Source organism: Arachis hypogaea, chromosome 17, assembly GCF_003086295.3.
Source record: "Arachis hypogaea cultivar Tifrunner chromosome 17, arahy.Tifrunner.gnm2.J5K5, whole genome shotgun sequence".
NCBI lineage: Eukaryota > Viridiplantae > Streptophyta > Magnoliopsida > Fabales > Fabaceae > Arachis > Arachis hypogaea.
In genome coordinates, this window is record NC_092052.1 from 112,830,800 (window position 1) to 112,853,216 (window position 22,417).

Sequence of the window (22,417 nt, forward strand, 5' to 3'; positions counted from 1 at the left end):
GCAAGTAATTAAGATGGGAATAATATATGGAGAAGATAGTTAAGGTTTCAGAATTATCTATTTTTCCGGATTAACTTTTCTTACTAACTAATTTAATTATGCAGGATTTAATTTCTGGCAAACTGTATGTGACTAGACCCTAATTCCTTAGACCTTCCTAGTCTCCCCTAAAATTCATAACTGCCAATTCCTTGGTCAATTAATTCCAATTAGAGGGTGATAATCAATTTCTAGTTTATATGCCACAAAAACTCTAATTATCCAAGAGGTAAAATGATTATATGTCATGTATCCTATTAAATTCAGATAATTAAAATTTAGGAGAAATAGTTTTCAAGCTGTTGTTCAGGTAAAGAGCTTTTCCAAGTTTTACAAGAACTCAAATAGAAAGAGGGTCATACTTCCGTTCCACCCAAATTCATAAAATAAAGAGCAAAAACAATTCTTAAATTATAAATCCACACATAAATTAAAATAGTAAAAGCAATAAAATTAATCCATAGAAATAGACAGAGCTCCTAACCTTAACAGTGGAGGTTTAGTTGCTCATGGAAAAGAGAAAATAAGGATTCAGGTAAAAATGTACAGTGTTTCAATCTGATGGCATTAGATCCCTTTTTATAACTAATCCTAATAAATTTAAAATCTAATATTTAAAATTAAACTTAAAATAATATCTTTTCCTAATTTAAGATTTGAATTTAAATTTGAATTAATTAACAGATGTTCAGTTGATGGGTGGGGACCACTTGTTCTGTCCATTGTGCAGCTTCTAATACGTGTTTTTTGGGTTGAAAATTGAGTTAAAACAGCCAAGAAATCGCCCCCAGCGTTTTTCTGCATTTTCTGCACGTGGCGCATGTGACGCGTCCGCGTCGTCCACGCCTTCGCGTCATTTGTGCAGATTCCAGTTCACGCGTTCGCGTCAGGCACGCGATCGCGTCATTGTGATTTCCTACATTCCGCGCGGTCGCGTGAGCCATGCGTCCGCGTCGGTATTCGCTGGTCATCTCCTTGGCTTCTTCTCTTTCTCTGCAGAAACTCCATCAAATTCCGCCAAATGCTACCTAAAATAAACAGTATTGTACAAAACTCAAAATAGCATCCATAGTGGCTAAAATATAATTAATTCTTAATTAAATTCAACAATTTAGATGCAAATTCACTAGGAAAAGATAGACAAAATGTTCACGCATCACAACACCAAACTTAAACTGTTGCTTGTCCTCAAGCAACCAAAACTAATATAAGCTTAGGATGTGAATTTGCATGAGAATGAGAGTTCGATTAAGCCCATGTCTTCTCTTATAGTGGGGTTTACAACTGCAATCCTGAACAGTTTTGGCATCTCACTTTATCCTTTGAAGTTCAGAATGATTGGCATCCATATGAACTCAGAATTCAGATAGTGTTATTGACTCTCCTAGTTCAGTATGTTGATTCTTGAACACAACTACTTTATGAGTCTTGGCTGTGACACTAAGCATTTTGTTTTCTAGTATTACCACCGGATACATAAATACCACAGACACATAACTGAGTGAACCTTTTCAGATTGTGACTCAGCTTTGCTAGAGTCCCCAGTTAGAGGTGCCCAGAGCTCTTAAGCACACTCTTTTTGCTTTGGATCACGACTTTAACCGCTCAGTCTCAAGCTTTTCACTTGACACCTTCACGCCACAAGCACATGGTTAGGGACAGCTTGATTTAGCCGCTTAGGCCAGGATTTTATTCTCTTGGGCCCTCCTATCCATTAATGCTCAAAGTCTTGGATCCTTTTTACCCTTTGCCTTTTAAGTTAAAGGGTTATTGGCTTTTTCTGCTTGCTTCTTTTTTTTTTATTAATAATATTTTTTTTTCGCAAGCTTTGTGTTTTTCACTGTTTTTTTTTTGCTTCAAGAATCAATTTTATGATTTTTCAGATTATCAATAACATTTCTCTTTGTCATCATTCTTTCAAGAGCCAACAATTTTAACATTCATAAACTTCACTATCAAAAAATATGCACTGTTCATGTCATGCATTCAGAATCACAGAAAATACCACCACATTTAAGTAAATAAGACTATTATTCAATATAGACCCACTTTCTCATGCAATATATCACTCCTATAATTTTTTTTTATTTAAGCTCAGTGAGTAATACATGAGACATCTTTTCAGAATTAAAGCAATAGAAAAACTAAACTAGTCCTAGGATTCTAACTAATAAAGGATCATGCAACAAAGAAAGCAAAATAACAGGAAACCGGAACATAACATAGAAAAAGAGGGGAGGAATAAAAAATGAAAGGAACTCAACCACCTTAATTATCCTAGCGGTCGCTTTATTCTTCAGGTTGTGCTCCTTCGCGAAGATGATTCGCCTCCCTTTTGTACTAGAAAACCTGTAAGCGTAGCGTCAACACCAAACTTAAGGGTTTGCTTGTCCTCAAGCAAAGAAGAACTGAAAATAGAAAACACAAATATTAAAATGAAAGAAAAAATAAAAGGATAAGAGAATAAGAGAGAAGTAGGATTGGGAGAGAGAGAGAGAGAAAGAAAACTGGGCGGCGCAAGTGACGCGGCCGCGTGGGGCACGCGGTCGCGCGTATTGCTCTTATACGGATTGACGCGATGGCGTTGGTCAGGCGGTCGCGTGACCCAGTTTGTGCTTCTGGCGCGAGTGCAGCCTCGCGCCAGCACAACTCTCTGTTCAAATTGATATAATTGCCAAAATTGGGGTGACGCGATCGCATGGGGCATGCGATCGCGCGAGTGGGCAGTTAATGGGGTACGACGCGGCCGCGTGGGGCACGCGGTCGCATGAAGGGAATTGCGCGTCCAGCGCCAGTCCAGCACCACTCTAGCACAACTTTCAGTTGTGCACTCGTTTTACGTCGAAAATCAGGGCACGCGGCCGCGTGGGGCACGCGGTCGCGTGGGAGGCCATTACGCCCATACGACGCGGACGTGTCGGCGACGCGGTCGCGTGGGACGAATTGTGCCATTGGCACGTTTCCAGCCACGCTCCAGCGTGACTCTCTGTTCGTTTTTATTTTTTCTCTTCTCCCCTTGCGACGCGGACGCGTTGCTGATGCGGTCGCGTCGCGTAGCAATTTTTTTTTTTTTTAGCTTGAGGTGGTCGGTTCCTGGAAGAACATAGCTGCATGATCAGAGAATTAGTAAGAAGTCAATAAAAACAAAATAACTAAGAAAACCTACTACGAAAAATGGCGAAGGATACGAAATTATCGGGTTGCCTCCCGACAAGCGCTTCTTTTACGTCACTAGCTTGACGGTCAGTTCTGCTAGTTCAGCAGATGAGTGGACTTCTAGCGGTCAATCTCGCCTCCAAGATAGTGCTTCAACCTCTGGCCATTCACTGTAAATTTCCTGTCAGAATTTTCTTCCTGTATTTCCACATGACCATATGGCGAGGCTCTGGTAACCAAAAACGGTCCTGACCACCGGGATTTCAGCTTCCCGGGAAAGAATTTGAGCCTTGAATTATACAGAAGCACTCTTTGTCCTGGCTCAAAGACTCTGATGGCAATCTTCTTATCATGCAGTAGCTTGGTTCTCTCCTTATAGAGCTTGGCATTCTCATAGGCTGAATATCTGAATTCATCAAGCTCATTCAACTGAAGCATCCGCTTAATTCCTGCAGCCTCTGAATCAAGATTCAGGTACCTGATTGCCCAATAAGCCTTGTGCTCCAGCTCCACTGGCAAGTGACAGGCTTTGCCATAGACCAACTAATATGGGGACATGCCAATTGGAGTCTTGTATGCTGTCCGGTATGCCCAGAGAGCATCATCAAGCTTCCTAGACCAGTCCTTTCTTGAAACACTGACGGTCTTCTCCAGAATCCTCTTAAGCTCCCTGTTGAAAACTTCAACCTGTCCACTTGTCTGAGGGTGATAGGGGGTTGCCACCTTATGACGGACTCCATATCTATGTAGAAGAGAGTCCAACTGTCTGTTACAGAAGTGGCTTCCTCCATCACTAATGAGTGTCCTTGGGACACCAAACCGGCTAAAGATGTATCTTTGAAGAAAGCTCATTACCACCTTGGCATCATTGGTGGGTAGAGCTACAACTTCCACCCATTTAGACACATAGTCGACTGTCACTAGAATATAGTTGTTTGAATGTGAGGGTAGGAAAGGTACCATGAAATCAATACCCCACACATCAAACAACTCAACCTCAAGAAGTCTCTGCTGTGGCATTTCATGGTTAGCAGGGAGATTTGCAGCTTTTTCACATCTGCCACAGTGCTTTACGAAAGCTCTTGAGTCCCTGAAGAGAGTCGGCCAGTAAAACCCGCTCTGAAGGACTTTTGTAGCTGTCCTCTCACCACCAAAGTGGCCTCCATACTCAGAACCATGACAGTGCCAGAGAATCTGCTGTTTTTCTTCATCTGGGACACACCTCCAGATAATTCCATCCGAACACCTTTTAAAAAGGTATGGTTCCTCCCAAATGTAGTACTTTGCATCAGTCAATAGCTTCTTCACTTGTTGCCTACTGTACTCTCTTGGGATAAAATTCATGGCCTTATAATTTGTAATGTCTGCAAACCATGGAGCCTGCTGAATGAGGAACAATTGCTCATCTGGAAATGTTTCAGTTATAGCTGTGGGTGGTTGCATTCCTGCTTCAGGCTCAATTCTGGAGAGATGGTCAGCTACTTGATTTTCTGACCCTTTCCTGTCTTTTATTTCAATATCAAACTCCTGAAGGAGCAACACCCATCTGATTAATCTTGGTTTAGAATCCTGTTTGGTTAGAAGGTACTTCAAGGCAGCATGGTCAGTATAAACAATAACCTTAGAACCAAGTAAATAGGACCTAAACTTATCAACCGCATACACAACAGCTAATAATTCTTTTTCTGTAGTTGTGTAATTCTTTTGAGCATCATTTAACACACGACTGGCATAATAAATGACATGTACAACCTTACCATTCCTCTGTCCTAAAACAGCTCCTATAGCAAAATCACTATCATCACACATTAATTCAAATGGTAAATTCCAGTCAGGGGGAGCTATAATGGGAGCAGAGGTAAGGTTTGCCTTCAGAGTTTCGAAAGCATGCAGACAATCAGAATCAAAGACAAAAGGAACATCAACAACCAACAGGTTGCTCAATGGTTTAGCAATTTTAGAAAAATCCTTTATAAATCTTCTATAAAATCCTACATGACCCAAGAAACTCCTAATTGCCTTAACATTAGTTGGTGGTGGTAATTTTTCAATTACCTCCACCTTTCCTCTGTCAACCTCAATTCCCTTACTTGAAATCCGGTGCCCAAGAACAAAGCCTTCGGTGACCATAAAATGGCATTTTTTCCAATTTAAAACAAGGTTTAATTCTTGACACCGTTTCAAGACAAGAGATAAATGTTTAAGGCAGGATTCAAAAGAATTACCAAAAACAGAAAAGTTATCCATAAATATCTCAATAAACTTTTCAACCATATCAGAAAAAATTGAAAGCATACACCTCTGAAAAGTTGCTGGAGCATTACAAAGTCCAAATGGCATTCTCCTGTAGGCAAATACTCCAAAGGGGCATGTGAATGCTGTCTTCTCTTGATCTTGAGGGTCCACTGCAATTTGATTATATCCAGAATATCCATCTAGAAAACAATAAAAAGCATGACCAGCTAACCTCTCAAGCATCTGATCAATGAAGGGGAGGGGAAAATGATCCTTCCTTGTAGCAGTGTTGAGCCTCCTGTAATCTATGCACATTCTCCATCCTGTGACTGTTCTTGTAGGAATAAGCTCATTCTTTTCATTCTTGATCACTGTCATCCCTCCTTTCTTGGGAACTACCTGTACAGGACTTACCCAAGGGCTATCAGAAATAGGGTAAATAATACCTGCTTCCCATAATTTCATTACCTCTTTTTGGACAACCTCTTTCATAGTTGGATTGAGTCTCCTTTGTGGTTGTACAACTGGTTTAGCATCATCTTCAAGAAGGATCTTGTGCATACACCTGGTTGGACTAATCCTCTTCAAGTCACTAATGGTCCACCCAAGAGCTGTTTTATGGCTCCTGAGCACTGAAATAAGCGCCTCCTCTTCTTCAGGCTTCAGAGAAGAACTAATAATCACTGGATATGAATCATTTTCACCCAAAAACACATATTTCAGAGAAGGTGGTAAGGGTTTGATCTCAAGCTTGGGGGCTTCCTCCTCCTTAATTGGCGTGTTCATCAGCTCCTTTTGGGGTGGTGAATCATCAACTTCAACTAATTCACACTCAGAAATAGGATCTAGAACATCATCAAGTACCTCAGTTTCCAGTACTTCTTGAACAAGTGGTTCAATAACATCTATTTTCATACACTCCCTCAGAATCATTGGGGTGTTTGAGGGCTTCAAAGACATTTAGGACCACCTGTTCTTCATTGACCCTCAGGGTTAATTCACTCTTTTGTACATCAATCAGAGCTCTACCTGTAGCTAAAAAGGGTCTACCAAGTATAATAGAGGGTTTTACCTCCTCTTCCATGTCTAATATAACAAAATCAACAGGAAACATAAATGGTCCTACTTTCACAAGTAAATCTTCAACAACACCCACAGGTAATTTGATAGAAAGATCAGCAAGTTGAAGAGAAATACGAGTGGGTTTTACCTCCTCAATTTGAAGCTTTTTCATCACTGAAAGTGGCATGAGGTTAATGCTAGCTCCAAGATCACATAAAGCTCTCTGAATGCCGACTTCTCCAATGGTTCAAGGAATGACAAAGCTCCCTGGGTCTGGCATCTTCTCAGGAAGGGTGTGTTGAATAATAGCATTGCATTCCTTGGTTAACACCACGGTTTCTTGCTCCTTCCAATTCCTCTTGTGTGTCAACAGCTCTTTTATAAATTTAGCATAGAGAGGCATTTGCTCCAGAGCCTTTGCAAAAGGGATGTTGATCTGCAGCTTCTTGAAGACATCTAAAAATTTAGAGAATTACTTTTCTTTGGACGCCTTCTGAAGCCTCTGAGGATATAGCATTTTTGGCTTGTATTCAGGGGCCTTTGGCAAGGTGGGATAAGTGTCAAGAGAGTCAGGAAATGGGTTGTCTGCATGTTTAGGAGAGGCGTGCTCTGCTTCTTCCTTCTTCTCCTCTGGAGCTTCTTTTTCAACTAGATCTTCATTGACCTTAGTCTCAGAACCAGCTACCTTACCACTTCTCAATTGAATGGCCTTGCAATCTTCTCTTGGGTTCACCACTGTATCACCAGGGAATGTATTTGGAGACCTTTCAGGTAATTGCTTGCTCATTTGACCCATTTGCACCTCCAAGTTTCTAATAGAGGCTTTGGTTTCTTGCATGAAACTCATCATCATCTCCCATTTAGAATCTTCTTGGGATTTAGAATTTGTCTGCTGAGGTGGTTGTTGTTGCTGAGACTGAAATTGGCGGTTATTATAGTTGTTCTGTTAAAAACTACCCTGAAAACTATTGTTGAAGTTCTGAGGTCTCTAAGGTTGATCTCTCCACCCAAAATTTGGGTGATTCCTCCATCTCTGATTGTATGTCTTAGAATATGGATCATTGTTGGGATTTCTAGGACCACTCCCCATGTAATTCACCTATTCAGAAGAAGGTTGAGCATAATCATAATTATCATTTTGCATAAAGTTACCTGTCATGTCATAGGAGGTCTCTTGGGGGTGGATTTTGAGTGTTGATTGCTGAGACTTGCATGCCACCCATCTGTTGAGTAAGTAGATTTATCTGCTGAGACATAAGCTTGTTCTGAGCAAGAAGAGCATTAACAGCTTCTACTTCTAACACGCCTCTCTTCTGAGAGGTCTCAGAGTTCACAGGATTCCTGTTAGATGAGTACAGATATTGGTTGCTTGCAACCAATTCAATCAGCTCAATAGTCTCCTCTGGTGTCTTCTTTTTGTGCAATGAACCGGCTGCAGAAGTGTCTAGGCTCATCTTTGACATCTCTCCTAAGCTTTCATAAAAGATATCCAGTTGGGTCCACTTGGAGAACATGTCTGGAGGGCATTGCCTAGTCAGTAGCTTGTATCTCTCCCAAGCTTCATAAAGAGTTTCACCCTCCTTCTGCTTGAAGGTCTGAACCTCCAACCTGAGCTTAGTCAGCTTCTTTGGTGGGAAGAATTTAGTGAGAAACTCTGTAACTACCTTTTTCCACGTATTCAGACTCTCCTTTGGTTGGGAATCTAGCCATAGCTTTGCTTTATCCCTCATAGCAAATGGGAAAAGCATGAGTTTGTACACCTCTGGGTTTACTCCATTTGTCTTCACAGTATCACATATCTGCAGAAAATCAGAAATAAATTGATTTGGATCTTCATGAGGAAGTCCATGATACTGGCAGTTTTGTTGCACCAGGGTGACCAATTGTGGTTTCAACTCAAAGTTGTTTGCAGTTATAGGAGGCACCACAATGCTTTTTCCATAGAGATCCGCAGTAGGGGCAGAATAAGAGCCAAGCAATCTCTTTTGTTGATCATCCCCGTTCGGATTTACCACATTGGCATTAGCATTATTATTTGCCATAGTGGATTCTGCAGCCTTGCAAAGTCTTACTTGTTGTAAACGTCGCCTGAAAGTTCTTTCAGGTTCAGGATCAAAGTCTAAGAGATATTCTTTGTCTCTATTCCTGCGCATACACAAACAGAAAACAAGAAAAAAAAATTGGAACTCTCTACGTCAGAGTGCAGAGAAGTCCCTGTGAGGTAACTTGTGTAAAATAATAAAATAAAAATACTAAATAAATAAATAATAATAAAAAAATTCGAAAATTTAAAAGAAAAAATAAACAGAAAAATCAAAATAAAATTAATTGGGTAACACCAAACTTAATTTCAAGAATTAAAGAAAAATATTAAATCTAAAATTATTATTTATTTATTAGAGATAAAATAAAACGAATAGAATATAAAAAAATGGAAAGAAACGAAAAACGAAAATAAAGGAAGATGGAAATAAAAAGAAAATAAAATAAAAAAAAAAGAAATAACGAAACTGGAAGGGGGGGGGGAATTGTAAACGAAAAGGAAAAAAGAGAAAAAAAAATAACGTAAACGAAAATGAAAAGAAAAAAATAAAAAAGACTTAACGTAAAAAAAACGAAAAAAGAAAAAATAACGTAAAAAAAATGCAACAGAAAAAATAATAATAATAATAAAATATAAAGAAAAAATATCTAATATAAACAATCAAACAACGAATAGTTGTTAATCACAGTCAATTCCTGGCAATGGCGCAAAAAATTTGATGCGGTGATTTATAACCACAAACTTACTAACCGGCAAGTGCACCGGGTCGTACCAAGTAATACCTTACGTGAGTAAGGGTCGATCCCACGAGGATTGATGGATTAAGCAACAATAGCGTTTGATAGGATTAGTTAAACAGACAGAAAATTGGTGTTGAGATGCAATATAAAAGACATTAAACAATATCAAAAATATTGAAGAAAGGCAAGTAATTAAGATGGGAATAATATATGGAGAAGATAGTTAAGGTTTCAGAGTTATCTATTTTTCCGGATTAACTTTTCTTACTAACTAATTTAATTATGCAGGATTTAATTTATGGCAAACTGTATGTGACTAGACCCTAATTCCTTAGACCTTCCTAGTCTCCCCTAAAATTCATTAACTACCAATTCCTTAGTCAATTAATTCCAATTAGAGGGTGATAATCAATTTCTAGTTTATATGCCACAAAAACTCTAATTATCCAAGAGGTAAAAGGATTATATGTCACGTATCCTATTAAATTCAGATAATTAAAATTTAGGAGAAATAGTTTTCAAGCTGTTGTTTAGGTAAAGAGCTTTTCCAAGTTTTACAAGAACTCAAATAGAAAGAGAGTCATACTTCTGTTCCACCCAAATTCATAAAATAAAGAGCGAAAACAATTCTTAAATTATAAATCCACACATAAATTAAAATAGTAAAAGTAATAAAATTAATCCATAGAAATAGACACAGCTCCTAACCTTAACAGTAGAGGTTTAGTTGCTCATGGAAAAGAGAAAATAAGGATTCAGGTAAAAATGTACAGTGTTTCAATCTGATGGCATCAGATCTCTTTTTATAACTAATCCTAATAAATTTAAAATCTAATATTTAAAATAAAACTTAAAATAATATATTTTCCTAATTTAAGATTTGAATTTAAATTTGAATTAATTAACAGATCTTCAGTTGATGGGTGGGGACCACTTGTTCTATCCATTCTGCAGCTTTTAATCTGTGTTTTCTGGGTTGAAAATTGAGTTAAAACAGCCCAGAAATCGCCCCCAGCGTTTTTCTGCATTTTCTGCACGTGGCGCATGTGACGCGTCCGCGTCGTCCACGCGTTCGCGTCATTTGTGCAGATTCCAGTTCACGCGTTCGCGTCAGGCACGCGATCGCGTCATTGTGATTTCCTCCATTCCGCGCGGTCACGTGAGCCATGCATCCGCGTCGGTATTCGCTGGTCATCTCCTTGGCTTCTTCTCTTTTTCTGCAGAAACTCCATCAAATTCCGCCAAATGCTACCTAAAATAAACAGTATTGTACAAAACTCAAAATAGCATCCATAGTGGCTAAAATATAATTAATTCTTAATTAAATTCAACAATTTAGATGCAAATTCACTAGGAAAAGATAGACAAGATGCTCACGCATCATCATCTTGTATGGTGCTGAGGCAAGAAGCTTTGCTCTTAACTCTAATTCAATCTTATGATTCACTTTTTTCTCCTAGGTGGTAGTTACTTTGACAACTCAGAAGGCATCACATCTTTATTTTCTTCAAGCACTTTCTTGATTTTGTGGGGACATTTTATTTTTTGGATGTTGACTCCTCTTGTAATAGAGCCAAATATCATCTTCTCCTTCTTGAAGACTTTCTTGAGTTGCATAGCGAAGAGCATCGGGGGTTGTCCAACTTTTAAAACTATAGAAACCATGCATGGAGATCCTTTCTCTGTAATGCATACTATATTGTAGTATGACATAGGTAATATATTTTTCTTCTTTTACAAATTGAGTCCGATGACTATCTTAAAATTATCCATGGTTGCTACTGAAAAATTCACAAGACCCTTCCAAGAATCAAGAGTCATCTCAATCCCTTTTGCTACTTGATAAGCAGATATTTTATACGCTTTTTGGCATCATTTTCATATAACTTTTAGTATGTTTTGTTTAGTTTTTATTAAGTTTTTATAGGTTTTAGTGTTAAATTCACATTTTTGGATTCTACTATGAGTTTTTGTATTTTTGTACAATTTCAGGTAATTTCTGGCTGAAATTGAGGAGTTGGAGTAGAAGTCTGATTCAAAGACAGAGAAAGCACTGCAGATGCTGTCTGGATCTGACCTCCTTGCACTCGGAAGAGCTTTTCTGGAGCTACAAAAGTCCAAATGGAATGTTCTTAATGGCTCTGGAAAGCTGACTTCTAGAGCTTTCCATCAATGTATAATAGTCTATACTTTACTTCGGATTAGAAGGCCCAAAACTGGCATTCAACACCAGTTTCCTACCCCCTTCCAGGCGTCCAGTGCCCAAAGAGCAGAGCCCAGCGTCCAAATGTCCAGAGAGGACCCCCTAGCCAGCGTTCAACACTCTAGGAGCCTCATAGCACGTAGATCTCATCAAAGCTTAGCCCAAGCACTCACCAAGTGGGCCCCAGAAGTGGATTTTAGCACTAAAAAAATGTTTTACCCTTACTAGTCATTTGTTTAGTATTTAAGGGATTAGATTTATGTTATTTAAATAGATCCTCTTGGAGGACGCACACCATACATGTTTAACATTTTATTTCCTTTCAGTATGAGTCTCTAAACCTCCTAGGTTGAGGGGAGGAGCCCTGCTGAGTCCTATGAATTAATAAAAGTATTACTGTTTCTTCTTCGATCCGTGTTTGATTTATTTCTAAGACGTATACTTGATCTTCAACATGGTGAATAGGATGATTAGTGACAATCAGCTCTGTTCATCATACTAAGATGAACGTGCCTGACAAACACCCATGTCTACTTGGTTTCGTGTGAATACGTGACTGGAAAGCACGAGCCAACAACTATGTTTATACATCTCTCAGACGGTTAATCCACGACTTCGTTGGGGACTTCTCGAGACACCAATTCAGCCAATATCCGGGGAGATTAGGATCTTCATGGTATAAGCTAGAATCTAAAGAAGCATCATCCTCTGATCCAGAAGATTCGACCTTGTCTGTGGCGTTTTAAGTAGGATCACCAGGAGAATGAACTGCTAGAGCTTCACCCTTCGTCAGATTGGATGACCACGGCTAATGGCCTTCAATCTGTAGCAGAGGAGATCAATGACCACGACCCATGGCGTTGATCACATATAGCCTGCCATAGAAGAGATCATTCACAAATAGAGAAGACAGTGATACCAGAGTTAATTCAGAAAGGCAAAGCAACTCTAATCCTTAACCCTATTCCTATTCCTGATTCCATTCAAATTCACAATCAAATTGCATTTAAACATAATCAACCTTCTGATTCGCCTGACTAAGACCTGCAAGATAACCATAGCTTTCTTCAAACCACAATTCTCATGGAATCAACCCTGACTCGCTCAGGTATTACTTGGACAATCTAGTGCACTTGCTGGTATAGCTATACAAAAGTGTGGGGATTCGTGCACCACTACTCTCTTAAGAGGTTCACCCTTGATATTCACGGGTTTGAACTAGCCATTCTTTTCGGTGTTCTTCAATCTAAGCCTCTTTGCTTCATCAGGTGTGATGAAGTTGTGTTTAGCACCAGTGTCGATCATAGCCATAACGGGTTTTTCATTGATAAATATTTTAATATACATCAAGTCTTTCTTTTTTGTAATGCTTGCCTCTTTACCCTTCACAACATTCATATGTTAGATAGATCCAACATATTCAGTTACTTGCGATTGAGCATCTATTTTCTCAGAGATAGATGCCAGAGTCCCTAACTTGGGACAGTCATTCATTTGGTGAAAGCTTTCTTCTTTTTCTCATACTCTTTCTTTCAAGAATACTTCCCTTCCTTCTTGGTTAAGAAACTCTTCTCCTTGTCTCCCCCACCTTTAGTAGAACTAGGCTTGGAAAAAGACTTGGATTTAGAGTCTTTTTTATGATACTCGGTGAGTGATTCAGCCACTACAATGGCTTCATCGACATCCTTAACATTTCTCCTTTATAATTCTTGTTTTGCTCAAGGTTGGAGTCTATCAATGAAGAAAACAATGCATCCTCTGATGCTAAGTTGGGATTTGAAGTGTGTGAGTAATGAACTCTTGTACGTAGTTACTAATCACACTCTTATACTTCAACTCCCTCAATCTCTTCCCTACTTCATAGACCACATTCTCAGAAAAGAATGGTCTCTTCAACTCTCTTTTAAAAAATTTTTCATGTGGCTATATTGCAAGTACCCTTCTCCATATCTATGAATTTTCTCCTCCACCACAAAGTAGCATTATTAGAAAGGTAGAGAGCTGTAATGTGTATCTTTATTGCTTCTTCGACCACCCATTGGCCTTCGAAGTACCTCTCTATTCGCCATAGAAAGTTCTCCACCTCTCGAACATCCCTTATGTCCTTCAACTCCTTCGCTTTTGGGAGATCAATCTTTGTTGCTCCCTTATAATGGTTGGTCGGAAACTCGCCTCCTCGAACCAAACTTGAACCTCCTCGAATAGTTTTAAGGAATTCTCAAGCTTCTCTTCTATTTGGAGCATGCTTTCTTTGAAAGCATCTAGTTCTCCCAACACGTGAGTCTCGAGGGTCTCCTTGTCATGTTCTATCTTTTGGAAGCTGGTACACGAAATTGTGAACTCTGGTAATGGCTCCAAAAACTTGGTGCTCTAATCTCAAATTCATAATTTGTCACAACTTCGACACAGCTAACCAGCAAGTGCACTGGGTCGTCCAAGTAATACCTTACGTGAGTAAGGGTCGAATCCCACGGAGATTGTTGGTATGAAGCAAGCTATGGTCACCTTGTAAATCTCAGTCAGGCAGATATAAAATAGTAATGGGGTTTTCGAAAATAAGTAATAAAAGAAGGATAGAAATACTTATGTAAATCATTGGTGAGAATTTCAGATAAGCGTATGGAGATGCAATCGTTCCTCTAAACCTCTGCTTTCATGCTGTCTTCATCCAATCAGTCTTACTCCTTTCTATGGCTGGCTTTATGTAAGAATGTCACCGGTGCCAATGGCTACTTTCAATCCTCTCAGGAAAATGGTCCAAATGCTCTGTCACAGCACGGCTAATCGTCTGGAGGCATCACCCTTGTCATTGGTTGCATCATATTCCTCTCTGTGAAAATGGTCCGATGCGCTGTCACTGCATGGCTAATCATCTTGGACGTTCTCGATCATACTGGAATAGAATTTACTATCCTTTTGCGTCTGTCACTACGCCCAGCACTCGCGAGTTTGGAGTTCGTCACAGTCATTCAATCCCAGAGTCCTACTCGGAATACCACGGACAAGGTTTAGACTCTCCAGACTCTCATGAATGCCGCCATCAATCTAGCTTATACCACGAAGATTCTGATTAAGAGATCTAAGAGATACTCATTCAATCTAATGTAGAACGGAAGTGGTTGTCAGGCACGCGTTCATAGGGAATGATGATGATTGTCACGTTCATCACATTCAGGTTGAAGTGCGAATGAATATCTTAGAAGCGAAATAAGATGAATTGAATAGAAAACAGTAGTACTTTGCATTAATCTTTGAGGAACAGCAGAGCTCCACACCTTAATCTATGGAGTATAGAAACTCTACCGTTTGAAAATACATAAGTGAAAGGTCCAGGCATGGCCGAATGGCCAGCCCCTCTGATCTAAGAACCAGGCATCCAAAGATGTCTAATACAATAGTAAAAGGTCCTATTTATAATAAACTAGCTACTAGGGTTTACAGAAGTAAGTAATTGATGCATAAATCCACTTCCGGGGCCCACTTGGTATGTGCTTGGGCTGAGCTTGAAGTCTACACGTGGAGAGGTCATTCTTGGAGTTGAACGCCAGTTTTTGTGCCATTTTGGGCGTTGAACTCCACTTTGCAACTTGTTTCTGGCGCTGGACGCCAGAATTGGGCAGAGAGCTGGCATTGAACGCCAATTTGCGTCATCTAAACTTGGGCAAAGTATGGACTATTATATATTTCTAGAAAGCCCTGGATGTCTACTTTCCAACGCAATTGGAAGCGTGCCATTTCGAGTTTTGTAGCTCAAGAAAATCCATTTTGAGTGCAGGAAGGTCAGAATCCAACAGCATCAGCAGTCCTTCTTCAACCTCTGAATCTGATTTTTGCTCAAGTCCCTCAATTTCAGCCAGAAAATACCTGAAATCACAGAAAAACACACAAACTCATAGTAAAGTCCAGAAATGTGAATTTAACATAAAAACTAATGAAAACATCCCTGAAAGTAACTAGATTCTACTAAAAACATACTAAAAACAATGCCAAAAAGCGTATAAATTATCCGCTCATCACAACACCAAACTTAAATTGTTGCTTGTCCCCAAGCAACTGAAAATCAAGTAGGATAAAAAGAAGAGAATATACTATAAATTCCAAACTATCAATGAAACATAGCTCCAATCAGATGAGCGGGACTTGTAGCTTTTTGCCTCTTGAATAGTTTTGGCATCTCACTTTATCCATTGAGGTTCAGAATGATTGGCATCTATAGGAACTCAGAGTTCAGATAGTGTTATTGATTCTCCTAGTTCAGTATGATGATTCTTGAACACAGCTATTTTATGAGTCTTGGCCGTGGCCCTAAGCACTTTGTTTTCCAGTATTACCATCGGATACATAAATGCCACAGACACATAACTGGGTGAACCTTTTCAGATTGTGACTCAGCTTTGCTAGAGTCCCCAATTAGAGGTATCCAGGGTTCTTAAGCACACTCTTTTTTTGCTTTGGACCTTGACTTTAACCACTCAGTCTCAAGTTTTCACTTGACACCTTCACGCCACAAGCACATGGTTAGGGACAGCTTGGTTTAGCCGCTTAGGCCAGGATTTTATTCCTTTAGGCCCTCTTATCCACTGATGCTCAAAGCCTTGGGATCCTTTTTATTTACCCTTGCCTTTTGGTTTTAAGGGTTATTGGCTTTTTGCTCTTGCCTCTTGGTTTTAAGAGCTTTGGCTTTTTCTGCTTGCTTTTTATTTCTATTTTTTTTTTCGCCTTTTTTTTTCTGCAAGCTTTGTTCTTTGCTGTTTTTTCCTGCTTCAAGAATCATTTTTATGATTTTTTAGATTATCAAATAACATGTCTCCTTGTCATCATTCTTTCAAGGGCCAACATATTTAACATTCTTAAACAACAACTTCAAAAGACATATGCACTGTTCAAGCATTCATTCAGAAAACAAGAAGCATTGTCACCACATCAATATAATTAGACTAAGTTCAAGGATAAATTCGAAACTCATGTACTTCTTGTTCTTTTGAATTAAAACATTTTTCATTTAAGAGAGGTGATGGATTCATAGGACATTCATAACTTTAAGACAAAGTTACTAACTACTAATGATCATGTAATGAAGACACAAACATAGATAAGCACTTAACATAGAAAACGAAAAACAGAAGAAATAAGAACAAGGAATGAATCCACCTTAGTGATGGTGGCGTTTCCTTCTTGAGGAACCAATGATGTCCTTGAGCTCTTCTATGTCTCTTCTTTGTCTTTGTTGCTCCTCCCTCATTGCTTTTTGATTTTCTCTAATTTCATGAAGGATGATGGAGTGCTCTTAATGTTCCACCCTTAATTGTCCCATGTTGGAACTTAATTCTCCTAGGAAGGTGTTGATTTGCTCCCAATAGTTCTGTGGAGGAAACTGTATCCCCTGAGGTATCTCAGGGATCTCTTGATTTGCAGTCAAATGTTCTACCACTGAGCTATAGACCCTTTGAGATGAATTTTTCCATCTCCCATGACTCGGAGGTGGAAGCCTTTGTCTTTCCTTTCCCTTTTCTAGAGGTTTCTCCGGTCTTAGGTGCCATTAATGGTAATGGAAAAATAAAAAGCTTATGCTTTTACCACACCAAACTTAGAATATTGCTCGCCCTCGAGCAAAAGAAGAAAGAAGAAGAAGAAGAAGAAGATATGGGGGAGATGGAGGGATGTGTGTATGGATGTGAGTGGTGAATGGAAAACAGAAGGGATGATCATGAATGGAGAGAGAGGGTGAGGTGGATGGGGATCCTGTGAGATTCACAGATCCTGAGATGATCCTGTGGTGTCCACAGATCTTGAGGTGTCAAGGATTTACATCCCTGCACCAATTAGGCATGTAAAATGCCCTTGCACACAACTCTGGGCGTTCAGCGCCAGGTTGGTGCCCATTTTGGGCGTTCAACGCCCATTTGTTGCCCATTTTCTGGCGTTGAACGCCAGAACCATGCTTGTTCTGGGCGTTCAGCGCCAAATCCTCTCCAGAGTGTAATTCTGGCGTTCAGCGCCCAGATGATGCCCATTTTGGGCGTTCAGCGCCCAGATACTGCCCATTTTGGGCGTTCAGCGCCAGAACCATGCTCTGTTCTGGTGTTGAACGCCAGGCAGGTGCTTCCTCCAGGGTGTGATTTTTCTTCCGCTGTTTTTGATTATGTTTCTAAATTTTTCGTTTATTTTGTGACTCCAAATGATCATGAACCTAAGAAAACATGAAAAACAAAAATAAAATTAGATAAATAAACATTGGGTTTCCTCCCAACAAGCACTTCTTTAATGTCAATAACTTGACAGTGGGCTCTCATGGAGCCTCACAGATGTGCAGAGCTTTGTTGAGACCTCCTAACACCAAACTTAGAGTTTGGATATGGGGGTTTGACACCAAACTTAGAGTTTGGTTGTGGCCTCCCAACACCAAACTTAGAGTTTGACTGTGAGGGCTTTGGTTGACTCTGCTTTGAGAGAAGCTTTTTCTGCTTCCTCTCCATGGATGCAGAGAGAGATCCTTGAGTTGTAAACACAAGGTTGTCCTTATTTAATTGAAGGATCAATTCTCCTCTGTCCACATCAATCACAGCTCTTGCTGTGGCTAGGAAAGGTCTTCCTAGGATGATGGATTCATCCTCTTCCTTTCCAGTATCCAGGACTATGAAATCAGCAGGGATGTAAAGGCCTTCAACCTTTACTAACACGTCCTCTACTTGTCCATAAGCCTGTTTTCTTGAATTGTCTGCCATCTCTAATGAGATTTTAGCAGCTTGCACCCCAAAGATTCCCAGTTTCTCTATTACAGAGAGGGGCATGAGGTTTATCCCTGAACCAAGGTCACACAGAGCCTTAAAGATTATGGTGCCTATGGTACAAGGTATTAAGAACTTTCCAAGATCCTGTTTCTTCTGAGGCAATGTCAGTTGATCCAGATCACTTAGTTCATTGGTGAACAAGGGAGGTTCATCTTCCCAAGTTTCAATGCCAAATAAATTGGCATTCAGCTTCATGATTGTACCAAGGAACTTGGCAACTTGCTCTTCAGTAACATCCTCATTCTCTTCAGAAGAGGAATACTCATCAGAGCTCATGAATGGCATAAGGAGGTTTAATGGAATCTCTATGATCTCTAGATGAGCCTCAGATTCCTTTGGTTCCTCAAAGGGAAACTCCTTATTGATCATTGGACGTCCCAGGAGGCCTTCCTCCTTGGGATTCACGTCCTCTCCTTCCATTATAGGTTCGGCCATGGTGATTAATTCAATGGCCTTGCACTCTCCTTTTGGATTTTCTTCTGTATTGCTTGGGAGAGTACTAGGAGGGATTTCAGTGATCCTTTTACTCAGCTGGCCCACTTGTGCTTCCAAATTTCTAATGGAAGACCTTGTTTCATTCATGACTCTCACAGTGGCCTTAGATAGATCAGAGACTAAGTTTGCTAAATTAGAGGTATTTTGTTCAGAGTTCTCTGTCTGTTGCTGAGTGGATGATGGAAAAGGTTTACTATTGTTAAACCTGTTTCTTCCACCATTATTAAAGCCTTGTTGTGGCTTTTGATCCTTCCATGAGAAATTTGGATGATTTCTCCATGATGGGTTATAAGTGTTTCCATAAGGTTCACCTATATAATTTACCTCTGCTATTGCAGGATTTTCAGGATCATAAGCTTCTTCTTCAAAAGATGCCTCTTGAGTACTGTTGGATGCAGCTTGCATTCCATTCAGACTCTGAGAAATCATATTGACTTGCTGAGTCAATATTTTGTTCTGAGCCAATATGGCATTCAGAGTATCAATTTCAAGAACTCCCTTCTTTTGAGGCATCCCATTACTCACAGGATTCCTCTCAGAAGTGTACATGAACTGGTTATTAGCAACCATGTCAATGAGTTCTTGAGCTTCTGCAGGCGTTTTCTTTAGGTGAATGGATCCACCTGCAGAAGTATCCAATGACATCTTTGATAGCTCAGATAAACCATCATAGAATATATCCAGGATGGTCCATTCTGAAAGCATGTCAGAAGGACACTTTTTGGGTAGCCCTTTGTATCTCTCCCAAGCTTCATAGAGGGATTCACCTTCTTTCTGTCTGAAGGTTTGAACATCCACTCTAAGCTTACTCAGCTTTTGAGGAGGAAAGAACTTGGCTAAGAAATCCTTGACCAGCTTATCCCAAGAGTTCAGGCTATCCTTAGGTTGAGAGTCCAACCATATTCTAGCTCTGTCTCTTACAGCAAAAGGGAAAAGCATGAGCCTGTAGACTTCAGGATCTACTCCATTAGTCTTAACAGTATCACAGATCTGCAAGAATTCAGTTAAGAACTAAAAAGGATCTTCAGATGGAAGTCCATAAAACTTGCAGTTCTGCTGCATCAGAGAAACTAGCTGAGGTTTCAGCTCAAAATTGTTTGCTCCAATGGCATGTATAGAGATGCTTCTTCCATGTAAATTGGAATTAGGTGCAGTAAAGTCACCAAGCATTCTCCTTGTATTATTGTTGTTGGGTTCGGCTGCCATCTCCTCTTCCTGTTCGAAATTTTCAATAAGGTTGTCTCTGGATTGTTGTAATTTAGCTTCTCTTAGTTTTCTCTTCAGAGTCCTTTCAGGTTCTGGATCAGCTTCAACAAGAATGCCTTTTTCCTTGTTCCTGCTCATAAGAAAGAGAAGAGAACAAGAAAAGAAGAGGAATCCTCTATGTCACAGTAAAGAGGTTCCTTATTGTTAGTAGATGAATAAATAATTAGAAGGAGATGAGGGAGAAGGATTTTTGAAAATTATTTTTGAAAAAAAGTTAGTGATTTTCGAAAATAGTTTTTGAAAGAGGTTAGTAATTTTCGAAAATTAAAATAATTAGTTAATTAAAAAGAATTTTTGAAAAAGAGGGAAGATATTTTCGAAAATTAGAGAGAGAGAGTTAGTTAGGTAATTTTGAAAAAGATAAGAAACAAACAAAAAGTTAGTTAGTTAGTTGAAACAAATTTTGAAAAGATAAGAAGTTAGGAAGTTAGAAAAGATATTTTGAAATCAAATTTTTGAAAAAGATAAGATAAGAAGATATTTTTTAAAAGATATGATTGAAATTAGTTTTGAAAAAGATTTAATTTTTAAAATCACAATTAATGACTTGATTCACAAGAAATCACAAGATATGATTCTAGAACTCAAAGTTTGAATCTTTCTTAACAAGCAAGTAACAAAATTGAAATTTTTGAATCAAAACATTAATTGTTGATGTTATTTTCGAAAAGTATATAAAAATAAGAAAAAGATTTTTGAAAAATATTTTTAGAATTTTCGAAAATAACTAAGAAAAATGAAAAAGAAAAGATTTTGAAAAAGATAAGATTTTTAAATTGAAAATTTGATTTGACTCATAAAAACAACTGGATTTTAAAAATTTTTGAAAAAGTCAAATCTAATTTTCAAAATTTTAAGAGAGAAAAAGGGGAAGATGTTTTTTTTTTTTTTTTTAAATTTTTAATGATGAGAGAGAAGAACATGAAAATGATGCAATGCATGAAATTTTTAGATCAAAACAATGAATGCATGCAAGAATGCTATGAATGTCAAGATGAACACCAAGAACACTATGAAGATCATGATGAATATCAAGAACATATTTTTGAAAAAAATTTTTAATGCAAAGAAAACATGCAAGACACCAAACTTAAAAATCTTTAATGCTTAGGCACTAAGAATTCAAGAATGCATATGAAAAACACCATACAACACAAAACAAGAAAATATCAAGATCAAACAAGAAGACTTACCAAGAACAACTTGAAGATCATGAAGAACACTATGAATGCATGAATTTTCGAAAAATGCAAGATGAATATGCAATTGACACCAAACTTATAACATGACTCAAGACTCAAACAAGAAACACAAAAAATATTTTTGATTTTTTTTTATTTTCTAATTTTTTTGTATTTTTTCGAAAATTATTTGAAAAACAAAAATAAGGATTCCAAAATTTTTAATATGAATTCCAGGAATCTTATGCTCTTTAGACTAAAGCTCCAATCAAAGGGTCAGGCATGGCCTAATAGCCAGCCAAGCTTTAGTATGTAACTTAGACATGACACGCCTGACATGCCCTACAGCCAGTCAGGCTTCAACATGCTTCATGAAACACTAGAATTCATTTAAAAAATTCTGAAGAAAAATATATTTTTTGAAAACATTTTTATTTTTTTAAAAATTTTTTTTTTCGAAAACAAAGGAGAAATTTTTTGAAAGATTTTTGAAAAAATTTTTTTTTTGAAAATAAAACAAAAAAAATTACCTAATCTGAGCAACAAGATGAACCGTCAGTTGTCCAAACTCAAACAATCCCCGGCAACGGTGCCAAAAACTTGGTGCACGAAATTGTGAACTCTGGTAATGGCTCCAAAAACTTGGTGCTCTAATCTCAAATTCATAATTTGTCACAACTTCGATACAGCTGACCAGCAAGTGCATTGGGTCGTCCAAGTAATACCTTACGTGAGTAAGGGTCGAATCCCACGGAGATTGTTGGTATGAAGCACGCTATGGTCACCTTGTAAATCTCAGTCAGGCAGATATAAAATAGTAATGGGGTTTTCGAAAATAAGTAATAAAAGAAGGATAGAAATACTTATGTAAATCATTGGTGAGAATTTCAGATAAGCGTATGGAGATGCAATCGTTCCTCTGAACCTCTGCTTTCCTGCTGTCTTCATCCAATCAGTCTTACTCCTTTCTATGGCTGGCTTTATGTAAGGATGTCACCGGTGCCAATGGCTACTTTCAATCCTCTCGGAAAAATGGTCCAAATGCTCTGTCACAGCACGACTAATCGTTTGGAGGCATCACCCTTGTCGTTGGTTGCATCCTATTCCTCTCTGTGAAAATGGTCCGATGCGCTGTCACTGCATGGCTAATCATCTTGGAGGTTCTCGATCATACTGGAATAGAATTTACTATCCTTTTGCGTCTG

General features: G+C 38.7%; 2 non-coding genes across 2 annotated transcripts; both read left to right on the forward strand.

The window, feature by feature from the left end:
• The first annotated feature begins 7,999 nt into the window (after window positions 1-7,999).
• LOC112768378 (small nucleolar RNA R71) lies at window positions 8,000-8,108 on the forward strand. The gene has a single exon (XR_003185814.1). It is a non-coding gene; the product is annotated as a small nucleolar RNA R71 (small nucleolar RNA).
• An 11,356-nt stretch (window positions 8,109-19,464) lies between these two features.
• Window positions 19,465-19,572, forward strand: LOC112768702 (small nucleolar RNA R71). The gene has a single exon (XR_003186101.1). It is a non-coding gene; the product is annotated as a small nucleolar RNA R71 (small nucleolar RNA).
• The last annotated feature ends 2,845 nt before the right edge of the window (window positions 19,573-22,417 follow it).